Source organism: Panthera uncia, chromosome C2 (genome assembly GCF_023721935.1).
Source record: "Panthera uncia isolate 11264 chromosome C2, Puncia_PCG_1.0, whole genome shotgun sequence".
Taxonomy (NCBI): Eukaryota; Metazoa; Chordata; class Mammalia; order Carnivora; family Felidae; genus Panthera; species Panthera uncia.
Genome location: NC_064810.1, coordinates 98,782,598 through 98,801,300, shown reverse-complemented (window position 1 = coordinate 98,801,300; position 18,703 = coordinate 98,782,598).

The window sequence follows — 18,703 nt, the reverse complement described above, 5'->3', positions numbered from 1 at the left end:
CAAGGCAAGGATTACTGCTTTCATCATTCTATTCAGCATTTTACTGACTTTCCAGGTAGTACAATAAGAAAAGAAAAGATAAAAGACATAATGATTGGAAAGGAAAACGTAAAAGTGTATTTATTCACAGAAAACAACGTTGTAGATTAAAAATATCATGAATAATTTACAAAAAAGAAACTAGAATCAACAAATGAAGTCTGCAGTATCACAGTTAAAAATCAATGTACAAAAATACATTGTGTTTCTAGTACTATCAATGAACAAATGGAAAAGGATTTAAAATAAAGACAAAACAAGACCATTTACAGTAGTACCCAAATACTAAATACTTAAAGGTAAGAAAATATTTTCAAGATCTCTATACTGAATTATTTCATTTTATGTGTTTTTAAAAACAGGCAAAATTAATTTCTATGCATGTTTTCCTTTCATTGAAATGCTGATGTTTAGGAACTTTGTCACCATATTTTTACAATATTTTGAATCCATTTTTAAAATAAATCCTGTCAAGGAATGATTTAGATATTGCTAGGCAAGTCTAGAATGGACCTATTTTTAAGGTCCACTATCTTTATTTCCATTTCTATCTCTATCTAAATCTACTATATATATATATATATATATATATATATTTATATATGTATATACACACACACACACACACATACAATCTATTTTCATTTGCTAAATGACTAAATCAAACAATCCTAAAATATATTTGCTCTGTTGTAATTATTGGTGTCATGAAGTATCTATTTTAAATAGCTAGAGTTTCTCTAAGTAATTAAACAGCATGATATTATTTATTATCAGTGTGGACTCAACCATTAAAAACTACAATTCCAAACTCACATTCTAATAGAACTAGTTTTTATGCTCCTCATTTTTATTATATTTAAATTACATTCAAAAAATAATCAACCAACTGTTATAAACTGCATGCTGATTATAATAGTCTATTTTAAATCCTCGGTGTATAGTCTAATTGTGTTTTGTGACTATATGATTAATTAACATACGAGGCATGTTTTGTAATTTCTTTAGTTTATATAAGTATTTCAGAAATTGAGGCAAAATCAAATATTTTACCTCAAATGATTGCTTAATATCTCTCTCTGATTTTAATAACTTGAGTTCAGAGGTCAAAGACAATACAAGTAAATCTTTACAGACAACTGATATTCTTGACAACATTTTATGTTTCTTTGACCTTGCCTTTGGCAATTTATATACCTGTTCATCTAACAGTTTTATCAGCAATATCATCTGCCCTGCACTAGGGTGTTGACATTCTTGCCCACATTCTGAATTTTATCATTACCAGCAGCAATTGCCTATCTTCCAAAGTCATGAATTAACCACCCCCTTGCCCTGCCAACCACATTTTCTGATTCTTACATCTTACTTACTCAAAGAGATCCTCAATTGAGACTCCACTTTTAAGACCACACTGGAGTCCACGGTGATGGAGTGGAGGTAAATCCATGATGTTATGGGCTAATGGAGACTGAATGGGGTCAGGGGAGGACACACGCAGAGGAGAGCAGCAGCCCAGCAAAGCTCTAGTGGGGTAAGGAGGGCATTTCTATGAGGAGGCCACCCTGTACACTCAGTACAGGGTGTTGAAGCCTAGGCAGGGTATATGAGGGGAATCTCAATGAGATGAGGACAATGTGCATACAGGGTGTAGCAAAAGTCCTATGTAGGTACTGGAGCCAAGCAATATAAAAGATTAATATTCACTCTAGTTTTCTCCATTACCTATTTGTCTCTCTCTTCTCTGGAAGTAACAAGTTTCTTCAAGATATGTACATATTTCACCAATTTCCTGGTGTGAAATCAAGCTCCCATAGTGAGCAAAGGAAAGAAGGGGGTTTATAAAAGATTGAGAAAATGGAGGAAACTAGAATGATTAATTGAGGTCTTATGTTGTAGATATTGACACCAGTTCATAGCTTCACAGTAATGAAATTATACAGCTTGAATATCAATGTCTTTACATTTCATTTATCATGACATGAGCCACAACAGGTGAAATGAACATTATATGTAGGCAGAGCCCAAAATCTTACTTGGAAGTCCTATGTATTGACATACAGGAATAAAGAGTGTACACACAAGATTCATGGTGATCCAGAGGCAGGATGACAAAGCCTGGGATAGGATGGAGTGAGGAGAGCATGCAGACAGGGTATGGAGAGACTCAGTAAAGTATTGGAGCTGAGCAGACCTTTAATTATAATATTAAGCAATCTTACCAAGTGCAAAGTTATTTGTAACAGCTTTTTAGAGACATACCATTGCATGTCTTTACCACTGTAAAATGTATAGTTTAATGGATTTCTGGTATGTTCACAGAATTGGGGAACTGGCACAACTATCTAATTCTAGAATATTTTCCTCACCCCAAAAAGAAACTCTCTACCCACTAGCACTCACTCCCATCCTTGCTTCCTCCTGACCAGCAGTCCTAGGCTACCACTAATCTGTTTTATGTCTCTGTGTGTTTGCCTATTGTAGGCATGTCAAAAGATACAGGAGACTACTTGGAAGGATTCCCATTGACCACATTTTGGACAACTTGAATATCAAAATAAATAACAGTAGTAACGGATTTTAAGCTATTGACAGGGCTGGTTACATTTACTGCAGTGCCTAGTATAAAATGAAAATTCAAGGGCTCTTGCTCTCAAGGCTGGTAAAAAGTGCCATTAAAGGTGTTAAAATATAAAGCTCTTTCCACGTAAGTATTTTATTACTTATAAACATAATAGGAATAATGTTTCTAACTTGTAGCATTGTAACAACACAGACTTACCAATTCTAAGAAAATATTATTTTGCCATCATAATTTCACTTACTATAATAAATAATATGGCTTTATTAAGGTACTTTCTTGATCATAAGAGTTTTCTGAGTCACTTTTCTGCAAATAAATTTATTTGTAAAAATTTAGATTTTTAGCCATTTCATTTTTCTGTCAATATTATTGAAGGCAATATCACTTACTCTTGGCAAATACAACATTGCAAATAATTTTTGATCATTTTTCATTTTGAGAAAGATCAAGATTTTTTGTTGATGCAATGTTAATAGTCTGCTAAAAATATTTCAAAGTTTACATATTTATTTTGAAACAGGGAGAGAAAAAGCAGAGGAGGGGAATAGAGAGAGGGAGAGAGAATCCCAAGCAGGCTCTCTTGAAGAGCCAAGACAGGGCTCGATCCCACCAACCATGAAATCATCACTTGAGCCCAAAATCTAAAGTCAGACACTTAACCCACTGAGCAATCCAGGTGCCCAGCTAAGAGTATTTTATAAGCTGTGAAAACATTGGAAAAATTTCTGATACATTAGTTAGAAATATAACTTTTAATACATCTAGATTCCTAAAGGAATAAATTTTCTAAAAACATTTAACTTTCTATCCAGATTAACTTCGTGCAAGTCTGTCTGATTTAATTTTTTTGTTTTTTATTTTTAATTTAAAAAATTTTAAATGTTTATTTATTCATTTTGAGAGAGAGAGAGAGAGAGAGAGAGAGAGAGAGAGAGAGAGAGGACGCCTGCACAAGCAGGGAAGAGGCAGAGAGAGAGGGAGAGAGAAAATCCCAAGCAGGCTCTGTGCTGTCAGTGCAGAGCTCAACTTGGGGCTCGTATTCACAAATCATGAGATCATGACCTGAGCCAGGTCATGAGATCATGACTCTGAGCCACAAGAGTCAGATGCTTAACCAATTGGGCCACACAGATGCCCCTGAATTTAACTTTAAATCAAACACATCAAACTTTATACAAACACATTCTCATGTTTCCTCTAGCATTTCCTGTAATTTGTAAAGATCATGAGAAACCAAAACTGGCTTTGTGATTTGTACTTAATTCAAAGATCCTGTTTATACCATGCATCTTCAATTACAAGAAAAATTAATTTAAAAATTATTTTCCCCATTAATTACTGATTCATCCAAGTTTCATATGATTTTTTTATTGAATGGAATAATTTTATTTATTTATTTATTTATTTAATAATATTTTATAAACAAATAGTTATTTATTTTCCAAGTTTTTATTTAAATTCTAGTTAGTTAACATATAGAATAATACTAGTGTCAGGAGTAGAATTTAGTGATGACTGTGATGGTTTTAAATCTAATTTCTATTTCTAAGCCTATAGTTATCTGCTCTGCTGTGTTGTGGCAGTTTTCAAAAGCAAAGATTCTAAACCCTGAAGAATTCTAATAACTCCCTCTTACGCTTATTGCAATGTTCACGTTTATGGTTTTATTTTGTATAATTTACTGATAAAGTTTACTGCCCAAATTTCTAATATGATGTGTGATATATTTTTTAAAAAATTGACTATTGCTGCCAAACTAGATGGGCTTTACTTTCATACTGTTTATTTTTTTCCAGTTATAAAGATAATCTATTATCATGGAAAGCATGGAGCATACAAAAAAAAAATCACAAAGAAAAGACATTTTCACAATTTTTTTTCCCATATAGAACCACTGCTAACTTTTTCAGTGGATCCTATTAGGTGAAGTTTCATATTTTACTTGGTATTTATATCCTGTGCATTTTCTCACATCATTAGGTATTGTCTGAAAGCATGTCTTTAATAACTGTACAATATGCCATTAAGTGGTTTTGCATCATTTATAGTCACTTCATTTTGGTTTCTTATATCATTTTGCATAATGTGGGAAAAGAAAGCTCTTCTAATTCAAGTTTTTGAGTATCACTTCATCCATTTATTTATTACTCTATAGCCCCAAATTCTTTTCTTCAGTGGTTATAGTAGGCAGAATTCTAAGATGCCCCAGAAGATTTCCATCCCATGATACACATGTCCTCCCCTTGAATTTGAGTAGGACCAATCAATATGATAGGATATCATTAATTAGTTGACTTTGAGTTAATCAATGGGAGATTACCCCAATCAGCCTGACCTTAAAAAAAGGCAAAACATGAGATGTGCTCTCCCACAGGTCTAGGAAACGAAAACTGCCATATTTGGAAAGGAGATGGCATGTGTTGAGGAACTCAGAAGGGCCTCTAGTTGCCCAAAGTGGTTCCTAGATAAGAGCTACAAAGAAAATAACCACAAGGAAATGAATTCTGCCAACAACCCTTGAGCTTGGAAGAGGATGCTGATAAGAATGTGTCCCCAGGCACTATCTTGATTCCAGGCTGGTATGACACTGAGCAGATATCTCAGCTAACCCACACCCAGAGTTCTGACTGATGGGAATTGTGAGGTAATAAATTTTTGTTCTTTTAAGCAAGGGCTCTGGTAATTTGTTATGCAACTCTATAAAATGAATACAGGTTTTAAAACTGTTAATTAAAACTGTCGGTAAATATGTTTAATGGAAGTTCAGATGGATTACATTTTCTTTCTGGGACACGAGCCTGTGGGGGCTCTTGCGTGGCTCAGTCGGTTAAGCCTTAGACTCTGGACAGCTCAGGTCATGATCTCACTGTTCTGTTGAGTGAGTTTGAGCCCCAACTAGGCCCTGTGCTGGCAGTGTGGAGCCTGCTTGGGATTCTATCTCTCTCCCTCTCTCCCTGCCACTCCCAAGCTCTGTCTCTTTATTTTTCAGAGTAAATAAATAAAATTAAAACAAACAAACAAACACCCATAGCCTGTTTTGAACCATCCTGCAGAATCGGGTGTGGTCACATGTACCTCTCATTAACTATATTGGCACAATATAAAACCTTTTTTCTCTGAAGGTAATGAACACAATTCTACTATAGTTAGAGAAAAATCTTCACTTTTACTGTTTAATACTCTTTATCCCTTTACTTTTGTTTCCAACTAAATATCAAATCTATTTTTTTGATTCCTAGTAAAAGGTAAAATGATATTCAGCTACAACAGAAATGATCCAATATACTTATAGTGAAGGCTAAAAAGCTAGGAAAAAATAAAAAGGTCATGCTCATAAAGTCTTTCTAGAAATCCTGGTTTCTTCTTACTTCAACTGATTTGTCTTACCTCTTATTCAACTGATTTATGATGCCTGATTATCTGGCTTCCTTTGTAAGATATTCTCATTTTAATGACCCTTCTAAAAGATATTCTTCTTCTATAATGGTGGCTTTAACCTTTATTTTTAGTCTTTTGGCCTATATAGTTTTAATTAGTTCCAGCCAAGAGCATCTTATTGGCATCAAGTATGAACAATTGGGGAGGGAGGTGAGGAAAACTTTACTTTCCATTATTTTAAAATTGATACCTATTGATATTAATAACTTCTAACAAAATTCTAAAAAAATTTATTTCATCTCTAGTCTACTATATTAGTTGTTTTTTCTCAGACCTGATTATCCATTTCCCAAAATCTTCAGTGGTAAGTAAAATTCTAGAGACTTAAGTGATAAATGTTTCTCATGTTTTCACTTCCATCGTGGCTTATATTGTAAATTATGTTAATCTCTAGGAATATCTTATTTTTTAGTTGCTCTCATGAGCATAGATACTTTTCAGATTAGTTTTTTTTCACTGCATTTAACTTCCCTTCACTTCTTTTCATGGTTTGATAGCTCATTTCTTTTTATTGCTAAATAGTATTCTATTTTCTGAGTGTACCATTGTTTATTTACTAATTCATGGTTGATTTATCTCTTTTGGTTGGACATTTTGGTTGCTTCCACATTTTGGCAATTATGAATAAAACTTCTATAAACGTCTGTGTGGATTTCTGTGTAGATATAAATTTTCAATTCCTTTGGGTAAATACCAAGAAGTACAGTTGCTAGATTGTGTGGTAAGAGTATGTGTAGTTTTGCGAGAAACCATCAAACTGTCTTCAAAGTGGCTGTGCCACTTTGCATTCCCACCAGCAATAAATGGGAACTCTTGTTACTCCATATTCTCACTAGCATTTGGTGTTGTCAGTGTTTCAGATTTTCGCCACTTTTAGGTGTGCAGTGGTATCTCGTTGTTTTAATTTGCATTTTCCTGTCATAGGATGTGAAACATCTTTTCATATGCTTGGTTGCCATCTGTATATCTTCCTTGGTGAGACGACTATTAAGGCCCTTGGCTTATGTATTAATTGAGTTGTTTGTGTTCTTATTATTGAGTTTCATAGTTTTTTTTGTATGTTATGGGTAACAGTCCCTCAATGGATATGTCTTTTGCAAATACTTTATCCCAGTCTGTGGCTTGTCTCTCATTCTCTTGACAGTGACTTTCTCAGAATGAAATTTTTAATTTTGATAAAGTCCAGCTTATCCATTATTTCTTTCATGAATTGTGACTTTAGCATTGCATTTAAAAAGTGGCCCCCACACCCTAGGTCATCTAGATTTTCTAAAAAAAGCAAAAGTAGACAGTAAGATCAATGGTTGCTGGGGACTAAGTGGGAGGGAAGGATGAATAGGTGGAGAGTAGAGGATTTTTAGGGCAGTTAAACTATATATATCATATTATGATGGTGATGTAAACCATTATATAGTTGTCCAAATCCACAGAATGTATAACACCAGGAGTAAAATCTAATGTAAGCTATGAACTCTGGGTGTTAATGGTATGTCAATGTAGGTACAGCAATTGTAAAAAATATACCACTCAGGTGGAGGATGCTGATTATGCAAGAAGCTATGCATGTATGGGGGCAGGAAGTATATGGGAAATCTCTTAACTCTTCTCAATTTTGCTGTGAACCTGAAACTACTCTAAAAAATAAAGTATATTAAAAATTATAAAATCATTTGTCATTAACACTTTGTACTCTAAACCTATGTGATATATCATAACAAATATCTTTTCCGATATATACAACAAATCTTATCTTGATATTAATTTTTATGCTTTGATCATATTTGAATAGATCAAACACATTCATCAAGCATTCTTCCTCTGATAATTTTTTTTTATGTTTATTTATTTTTGAGAGAGAGAGAGAGAGAGAATGGGGGAGGGGCTGAGGAGGAGGAGACAGAATTCAAAGCAGGCTCTAGGCTCTGAGCTGTCAACACAGAACCTGACACGGGGGCTTGAGCTCACGAACAGCAAGATCATGGCCTGAGCCAAAGTCGGATGCTCCAGTGACTCAGCCACCATGGTCCCTCTCTTCCTGTGATATATTGGAGATAATTATGATAGAATCTAGTTCTTTCCTTAATGCTATGCTACAAGATCACTTTTTACTAATTTTCCACAGTACTTATCGCTTTATTTTTTCCTATCTAAATCTTTCAGATACTGTTTAGCATAACAATTATTAATTTTCATATGAAATTAAATCTCTCTACACTTCTCAAAAGAAATTTGTTGTGGGTGTGTTTGCTAACATAAAACTCCGCAAGGGAAGCGAATAGAATTATTTACATATACACACATGCATGTACAACTGAATACAAGTTTTTAAAAACGGCAAAACTGAGTAATGTCTGTAACCTAGTTGACATTAAACCAAATACCAATGTCGGTTTCCTCGTCTTTTTTTTTTTTTTAAAGTTTATTTACTTATTTTGAGAGAGAGAGGTGGGGAGGGGCAGAGAGAGAGAGAGAATCTTAAGCAGGCTCTGCCTTGTCAGCACAGAACCCGACACATGACTCCATCCCAGGAACTGTGAGACTTTAACTGGAGCTGAGATCAAAAGTCAGGCGCTTAACTGATTGAGCCACCTAGGTGCCCCAGTTTCCTAGCTCTGATATTGTGTTAGTTATATGTTGTCAAAGAGGGAATCTGAGTGAAACGTACAAAGGTATCTTTGTATTATTTTTTTTCAAATTCCTTTGAATGTATAATTACCTCACAATAAAAAGTAAATAAATAGTTTAAGCATATAAGACATGCTCAATATTGGAATAAATACAACACTGTTAGTCTATTTTCTTACGTGAGAAGATAAATTTAAAAATTCTACCTTCAGCAAAGAATACGTGTTCATTCATGGTTTCATTCATTTTAACTACAAACTTTAAATATACATATATGGGTGTAAACTTTCAAAGCCATAGAAATTGACTTTTTTAAATACAGGGAGATTTTGAGATGAAAAGTATTGTAAAAGCAAAGTAATGTTTACAAACATATCCTCTTTCCATTAAAACTACATAGGGCTTTAATTAAATATAATGCTAGCAAAATTAATCAATAAGCTAATCAACTGACAGGAATACACTGAAATTTACTCTTTCTTTTGTATTTATCTAGTAGAAACCGTGTTTTAATTAGCTAACAAGATGCGTCTTATCAATGTTTAAAAAGAATAGTAATAATATATTAATACCTCACTACATAAAGAGACCTTCTGAGTTCCTAGATTACTGATTATATAGTTTATGGTTGAACATTAATGAGCCATCTTTTTTCTTAATGTCCAAGTTTCTCCCTAGTTAGAAGTCCTGTTCTCAAGGAGACATATTTATTCTTTCGGGTCATCAGCGTGCCATTTAGCGCATCATTAGTTTAATAGAGAAAGTCTGCTCTGGTGTACCAAATGCTATCCCAGAGGCCAAAAGTTGTTTAATCTAACAAATTTAACGGTAGTCTGGAATCTTGAGAAAATGATGCTGAATTCAGAAGTGAGTCAGCCAAAATTTGTGTTAAAACTTTCATTGGGAATAAAACCAGGAAGGGTCTCAAAGGAAATCTATCACTGCTTATAGTTCATGGGTCTTGGAAGAGACTAGTAGCCTAATATGGAATAGAAGTGTGACGTTGGGAGGGGGAACTGACAACTTTTCGGGGACAGTATAGTATAATGTTAGAGCATATGCTCTTTCAATGTATCACCTAATCAGAAAGCTCAGCTGTGTATATTTGGAGTGATATTAGTGAGAGTATTTACTTTTTTTTCATAGTTATTTTAAAGATTAAATTCTACCTTATTACATGATTCTGCTATTCTTGCTACCTTGCTCTTTACTTACTTTCTTCTGTGCTATACACAGGGTCTTCATTATGTTCTTTTATGATTTCCAAATTTTTTAACTATTAATATTTAATATTAGCAGTTGATCTACTCATGCAACAAATAATGAATATCTATTATTTTTTAAACACACTATTTTACAATAGGTACACAGCAATCAATTGAACACAGCTGCTTTCTTCAAATAAACTGTTTCAACTGGAAAGTCAGTAATATTAAAGTATGAGTATTTATTGTATGGTAATCCCAGTGCTAAACATTTTTTTAACGTTTATTTTTGAGAGAGAAAGAGAGAGACAGAACATGAGACTGGGAGGGGCAGAATGAGAGGGAGACACAGAATCCAAAGCAGGCTCCAGGCTCTGAGCTTGTCATCACAGAGCCCAAAGCGGGACTTGAACCCACGAACTGTGAGATCATGACCTGAACTGAAGTCCAATGCTTAACTGACTGAGCCACCCAGGTGCCCATAAATACTTTTTTTCTTACCTTAATTAATTTTTATCATATTTCTACTTTGTGTGCATTGATACCCAACGATCAAATTAAACCAGGAAAAAAGCAGTAAAATAGTTATGTTTCATGATGCTTGCAACAGTAAGGAGATGGCTCCCTTGTGAAACCATGAAGTGTCTTAGTAAGAAGGTATTTGAAGGAGGACATTTTATTTTGTATTTAATGTTTATTTTGTGATTATTTATTTTGATAGAGAGAGAGAGACAGAAGGAGAGTGGAGGAGGGACAGAGAGGGAGAGGGAGAGAGAAAATCTCAAGCAGACTCTGGGTTGTCAGCACAGAGCCTGATGCAAGACTCATTCCTGAACTGTGAGATCATGACTTGAGCCTAAATCAAGAGTCAGAGGCTTAACTGACTGAGCCACCCAGGTGCCCTTGAAGGAGGGCATTTTAAAATTTGGTCTTGTGTAAGATGATTTTAGGAAAGGATCAAAGAATTGAGGGTTACTCTGGATTGGTACTGTTGAGAAGGAAGATAATTCTATGATTGAGCATCTTACAAAAAAACTTGTTGAGGAAACTGGAATAATGGCAGGAGGCCAAAGTTCCAATTGGTAAAGAAGTAGAAGTAACTCAAGTTATCCAGGAAAAGCATGTTTGATGATTCCTACAGTTTGCACAGCAGGATTATTTTTAATCTATTCTCAGGCATGATTAAGGATTGGTCCAGTACTGGACTCTCTTCATGGCTGTCAAAAAAGATACCTTATCTGAGCCTAGTGATCCGTGAGAATGATTAGGTTCATTAGAATTACACCAGGACCGGGGCGCCTGGGTGGCTCAGTCGGTTGAGCGGCCGACTTCGGCTCAGGTCATGATCTCGAGGTCCGTGAGTTCAAGCCCCGCGTCGGACTCTATGCTGACAGCTCAGAGCCTGGAGCTTGTTTCAGATTCTGTGTCTCCTTCTCTCTGACCCTCTCCCGTTCATGCTCTGTCTCTCTCTGTCTCAAAAATAAATAAACTTAAAAAAAAAAAGGTACACCAAGACCTAACTGCTTTCTCATTCTCAGTGTGCTATTAATATCCTAATAGTTTTAAGTTAGGAAGCTAAGGCCTAAAGAAGTAACTGAAATATAACTCTTCAAGCAATAGGATGAAGTGCATATTGGTTTTCATGTGTGGAAGATATCAAATTTTAAAATAATTATAGATATCCAGAAAAGTTATAAATTTGTTATACTAGACTTATAAAATGGCATATATATCTAGAACTTCAAAATGCATGAGACAATAACTGATAGATTTCATAGAAGAAATAGAAAAATTCAGTTATATTTGGAGGTTTTGATTATTTTTCTACCAGTAACTGACAGGTCACACAGGGAAAGAAAATAGTAAGTACATAAATATCCTGAACTGCAATATCAATGAACTTCATCTACTTTACATTTATAAAACACTCCAACCAACTACAACAAAATACACATTCTTTCAAGAACATATGAAACATATACTAAAGCAGACCCTAAGCAGGGCCAAAACCAAACCTTCACAATTGTAGTATGATCTGAAATATTAGATAGAGATATAGACTAATAAGTACAGAAATATATGTTACAGAAATATATGTATACAGGGGTTTCATATATATATATATATATATATATATATGTATATAAGAGACAAAACTAGGAATTATATATAATATATAAATAAGCATAAAGCAATATATGCATAGCATATATATAAAGCATATATATTATATATATAATATACATATTTAATATGTATATATTTTTTCTAGCTTTGTCTATTGAATGGGACATGAAACGACACCCCATTCGCTATAATCACATCTAGTAGCCAGATCTTGGTTTCTAATATTATCCTTCGGGGCGGGGGGGGGAAACAGTCTTGATTCTAGGACTGGGGGAGAAGAAATATAAAATAAACCTGGATCAATTTATACTACCTTTTTGTAAGGGCAAAGCAAACAAGAGAACAGATGATACCATGTCAAAAGGACATAGGGGCCAGCATGAAAGAGCTTCTACTGGATTAAGCAGCAACAACTTGAATAAACAAACAAAGTGTTGCCTTATAAACGAAAGAATGAAATAAATGCCAGTGAGTCCACGTGATATAAATAAATGATTAAGTAAATAAACAAAAGGGTGAAAGCACAAATCTTCCTGACGGAACAATTCTAATTAATTATCACTGCTAGTAAAACCCATTGGTGAATGCTAACATTAGTGTACAAAAATTTAAGGAAACACAAGGATTTGCAGACTTTCAAAGTATCTTCTCCCAAATATGTATTAATTACTATAATAGATTTAATATATACCTACAAATTCCTCAAGACTCCTTGAAGAGGTAGAGCTTAATTATCCTTCTCTTGAGTATGAGCTGCCTTAGTGATTTGTTTCTAATGAATGGAGTATAGCATGAGAAAAAAAAAATTTACATTGGAGAAACTTGACAGTTCCTTAATCAAAAGATCAAAATCTTATCAGTAATTAGTCATGCTGGTAATATGTACTCTCTGATATATGAGAAAGATATCCTTGTTTTTTAAGTTTATTTATTTATTCTGAGAGACACAGAGACAGAAAGAGAGAGAGAGACAGACAGAGAGAGAGAGAGAGAAACTCCAAGCAGGCTCCACACTGTCAGCACACAGCCACACACAAGGCTGGATCTCACTAACAGTGAGATCATGGCCTGGGCCAAAACCAAGAGCTGGATGCTTAACCCACTCAGGAACTCTGAGAAAGATACTCTTCCTAAAAGTTTATAATCCCCATCTAATAATGAAACGTACTATAAACCCAAATTGAGGGACTACATACTTGATGAGTATTTTGCTAAGTATTAATGGTTAGACTATTTTTGAAGGTGAATCTATTTGGTCTTGTCTCATGTAATTTTTCTGTGGATTGAAACTTTGTAATCAATTTAGAGTTCTTTAGACACATTTTCACAAAGCAGTTTGGGTCTCACTGACACTCCCAGTGTCATATTAGAATGTACACCCCCAAAACACTTAGCACTATTCCTAAAGCAAAGTCTGGTAAAACATCCATGTTGAACCATCTCATTTTATTTCTGATGATGCTTTTTAAAAAAATTTTATCTTTTATTTTAATCGTGACATAATTAGTGTACAGTATCGTGTCATTTTAGGTGTGCAGTATAATGATTCCTTTTTGATCCTCCAGGAAATGGCCTGATTGACCAGTTCTTTAATTTGACCAACCTGGGAGCTCCAATCATGCTTTCTTCAGGCAAGTGGCCAAGAGGGCGTTTTTGTCTCATTATATTCTTTCTGCCCCACCTTGGACTACTTAACAATGGATTCTCAAGATATATCTAGTTTTTTATATATGTGGTAGTATCTGTCAACTAAGAAAATTCAATAGAGTTGGGACCCTGAGGTCTTTTTGAACAGACGTTTTAATGTGAAGTTTCTGAGTGACAAGTTATAACTCCACAGTGTTGTGCGGATGACAACACGCTCCGCTAGCCAGTGGTGACAGCACTGACATGTTTTGTTTCGTTTTGTTTTTAGAAAGGCCTCTGAGATGTCTTTTCATAATTCTAAAGGGCTTTGAGTGCCTTCCAATACTGGCTAAGCTGCTAGAAGGACCACTCACTTTTTTGCCTTTCCTGCCTTTGCTGCCAACGTGGAAGCTTAGTTTCTGAAGGAGCACCAACATATATGACTAAAAACCTCTCGCACTTAGGGAGTCGCTAGTAAATTTAACTCCGAGGGAAAGACCACACTGGTTGCTCTGGTGGTCTGGGTGGAGTGCCATTTGGTAGCATTTCAGAGGTCAGTGTGCAGAATCAGAGTGCATCTAAGTTAGCCATTCCTAGAAAACTTGAGATGGGGAAAGTTCAAGAAGGGAGTGTCTAATGAGGTTACTCTAGTGTAGTCTGGTCTACTCGAGGTGTCTAGTGTGATTACTCTTAGGAGAAGACACCAAGAGAGGATGTCCTTCTACCCCCTCTTGCTGGGAGCAGACTTTGGGATAGCAGAGGCTGTTACCTATACCAGTAATGCAGCAGAAAAGAGGGGAATGAATGTTTATTGATACCACAAGAATCAATAGAAGCCCAGAGATTTGCAAGGGAATGCAAGATTGGGCAGAAAATAAACCATATCTTCAAAGACTTATCAGACATTCAGGTGAAATTGGAGCATAAAGAGATTATTATAGTCAAGTGGCTGTCTTTTTTTTTTTTTTTTTTTTTTTAAGTAGGCTCCACACCCAGCATAGAGCCCAAAATGTCAAGCAACTACTTTCTTTTTGTTAACATTATTATTGTTATTATTTTATTTTAGAGACAGTGCACAGCAGGAGAGAGGGGCAGAGGGAGAGAGAGAGAATCCTAAGCAGGCTCCATGCTCAGCACAGACCCCAGCATAGGCTCGATCCTGCAACCTTGGGATCATGACCTGAGCCCAAATCAAGAGTCAGACACATCAACTGACCAAGCCACCCAGGAGACCCTAAAGAGATGATTGCAATCTATTTTGTGATATGACAAAGCTAGATCAGGAGTGCTATGGGAGACTAGAAGTAAAGTACACTACCTAACATCCTGGGGAAGTGCTGGGGTTTGCATTAAAGAAGCACTTCTGAATGACTGTCCTGAGAAGGAGGGCAACATGAGCACGAGTTCAGGACTGAAACAGCATGCTGTGTGGATAGAGAACTCTAAGCCATTCTGAGCAGCAGAACCAGGAAGTTTAAGACTGAGAGCAGCAGACAATGATGTTGGAGAGCTGGGCAGTTCTGATCAGGAGAGATGTTTTCTATTATCCAATTTGAACAAATGCTTTACTTAGCATCATATTATCATATAAAACTGATTCATAATTTATTTCAACCCCAAGCATAACTGATTTTTATTATATTTCCTAAGGTCTGATATCACCAGTAAAGGAAGTAAGGAGTTTATTTATAATATAATTCCTTGATCTTATATCTACATTTTTTTCTTATTACCTTCAGCATTTTTCACTATATATGTCAGGAACTAAAGGGAATTAAATAACTGTTGATTTCCTAAAATGAACCTGAAAATGTTTCCCAAATTCAAGTCTACTTGCCCTGCTTATTTGGTACTATTAAACTAACACAATTTTTGTGAGCAGACTGCTTCCTGAAAATAATTTGTCAGTGATGTGCTTAGAAATCTGGATACTTGTGAAATTTTGACACAACTGAGCGCCAAATATGCCAACTTTTCAGTGTATAAAATGTATTGGAATATTATATGTGTCAGTTGATTGCCTTTCTGGAAAAAGATTGAAAATGAAGTGTTAGGAAAAAAGAAGAGAGTGCTTATATCACCACTACACATTTGGCATGCTCACTGTTTTTCTTTTTATTCTTCAAATTTTATGGTTTTCAAAAAGTGGGAAAATGTGAAAAGAATAATCTTTGAGGAATTCAGAGTAATAAATATGCATGAGCATTTTTCCAATTATTGTGGAAATTGCTTTTTGTAATTTATTTCTGATTTTGTATTAAGGTGTTATAATTACCAGATTACATGTGAGTAAGCTGGATCTACATAGATGTTTTCCCCTGTCAGCTGGGAAACATAAAATAAGCATAGTGAGTAGAATATATCCAGTATAATCTGTGGTAAAATACGGTATGCATTAAGTGTAAATAAAATTAATATTCCCCCAAATATAAAACCCATTTATCTTTTGGCTTTTGCAGAACTGAATTTAGTTTGTACTGTACTTCTGTGTTTTCTCATGCGGGGCTTCTTTAGCTCCAAGAAAGAGGGCAAAACAAGTTAGGTTAACTTCAGAAGGGGAATCATTGGAATGAGAAATGGGACCCATTGTCATAAATGGCAGTGAGGCTCTTGGAAAGGCTGACTTCAGGAACTAGCAAGTCATGAGGAACCAAGAATATTGCTCTCTTTTCTCACTCCTTATCTCATTCATGGTCTCCATCATTATCTCTCCCTCTCAATTTCTGGAGTAGTAAGATTTCTTTCTCTGTTTCTCTCTTCTGCTTTATTCTTCTGTTTCAGCTATCTGTTTTTCTTTGGACCTGATCCAGCCTTCCTTCTACATGACTTTATAATTCACAGGCTTGATAGAGAAACATCAGATGCCAGCTTCAAATTTCAGGGAGAGACTCTAATTAGCACACCTGAGCAGGACAATTACCCACGGTTCTGGGGCATGGCCATATGGAATTGGAAAGGAGGTTCCTTCAAAAAAATCCGGGGCCCTTGAGAAGGAGGGGTCGGAGTAGGAACAAAATAAATGGAGGAGAAACATTTGTCATTTCTAGTGATGGAATATTTTGTGGGATTCTACATGAAGAAAGTAAGGTTGAAGAGGAATTTTATTTTTGTTGAAGCTGAAAATGTTTTTTTCTCTAGAATTTTCAATGTATATATTTTATAAGCCAGATGAACACCCTGTGATCTCCCAACAGATGAGTTTGCATTATAATATCAGGAATGCCATTGGGCATGATGGAAAGATCAAACCATTTAGGATACTATAGGCCTGTATTTGAATATTGACTTTAATTTACCAGGGTTTGAATATGGAAAATGTTACTTAACCTTCTCTGTGCTTATGCTTCCTAGTTTATAAAAATGAGAGAAATTAAACCTATCTCATAGGATTTATGTATTGATTAAATAAAGTGCTCTACCTCTATTACTACACTAGTAGTACATTTATCAAGTGATACTAAGTGCTCAACTCTCTTAGCTTTGCATATATGGACATATTTAATCCAGTAAGTAATACAATATGGTTATGGGCCTAGCATATGATATCTATTGCATTAATGAAAGCTGTAGTCAGTTATGATTTACCTGTGGTGATTAGTCTGTTTCTAAAATCTGTTTAAAAGAATAGTGAAATTTTGAGAAGAAATGAAATTACTGTAAATCCCTATATACACTTACCTATTAAAATGCATCTATTGTTTGGAGATATGTACTCCCCTAGAGTTAAGATGCTCCTGTTCACCCATCCAGTATGTAGCCAAGTAATTAAAAGATAAAACATCAACCAAAAATATAAAGTATTTAACTTTAAGCAAAAGTGAATATTTTATTAATGAGGAAGAAATGCAGATTTTATTAATGAGGAAGAAATGCAGAATTTTAATAGAGTAGAATAAAATATCATTATATTAAACATAATAGGTGGATATTTTTCACCCTTATGTATTTTGAAAACTATAAAAACAAAAATTCAAATAATCTTTGTATTTTCAGAAAACAATGACACATAAATCTATTAAAAATTGATGTAGGAAACACAAATAAACTTCTGAAACATAGAAGCCTTTTAGTGGAAATTCTCTGATAGAAAAGTAAATTTGATATATCTTCTTCATGGTGGGCTAAATGCATACAATTCATACTGCATGAGATTTGAAGCAATTAAAGTACGGTAGGTCCTATTTGTCACTTATTCATTCCTAAAATGCCATTTACCCTGACTACCTAGGGTGGAGACTGTGATGGATTTTAAGACAAATTATCTTTCTGAGTTAAAGAATGATGCAAGAGGAATGTATTCCTTCCCCACCTGGCACATTTGCATTTTACTAGGGAATGTGGTTGTGTGAGAGCATGGTGACACCAGGAGCAACACTAACAAAACAATGAGCCTGCATACAAAATGACCCATATTAAAGACAGGCAATGGTGGGGTAAGGTTTGGGAAGGGGAGAAGTAAATAAAGGCTTTAGCAGGTCCTTAGGTAGTCAATGGAAGGCTTGAAAATGCTTGAAAGAGCTTTGGTCCATAATCATTGTGTTTAGACATTAAAACAGCCATGAAAAGACTACTGTCTTCTCCTTATGTGAAATGGTTAAATCTTTAAATCTTTTTTGTTCGAACCTTTGTTAGTAACTGTTTTAATCACCATCTCCTCATCCCACTGGTGTGGGAAAGATACCTACCCTAGGTTATGGAGACGGCTGAACATAGGACAGCCAACTCTGGACAGATGAAATCAACAGCAATGAATTAGTCACATAATCACAGACTGGGTAGAGGGACACTGAATGCATGAAGAGCTAAAAGGGGGTTGCACTTGGGAACAGATACTGGCTGCTCAATCAGGGGCTATTGGTGAACAATCGGGGGCTAATGGTGTCATGCTCTGCAGTACCAAGAGGATGAGGTGCTCCCCTGGTTCACAAGGAAACTGTGACTGGTTTGCTTGAATGATCTATGAACTAAAACCTGCCACACAGGGATGAGCAGGATGTGTATTTGGTGCATTTGGTTAGGCAGTTATTTGGCTAGGGGAATTGCCCAGCTGGATCACAGT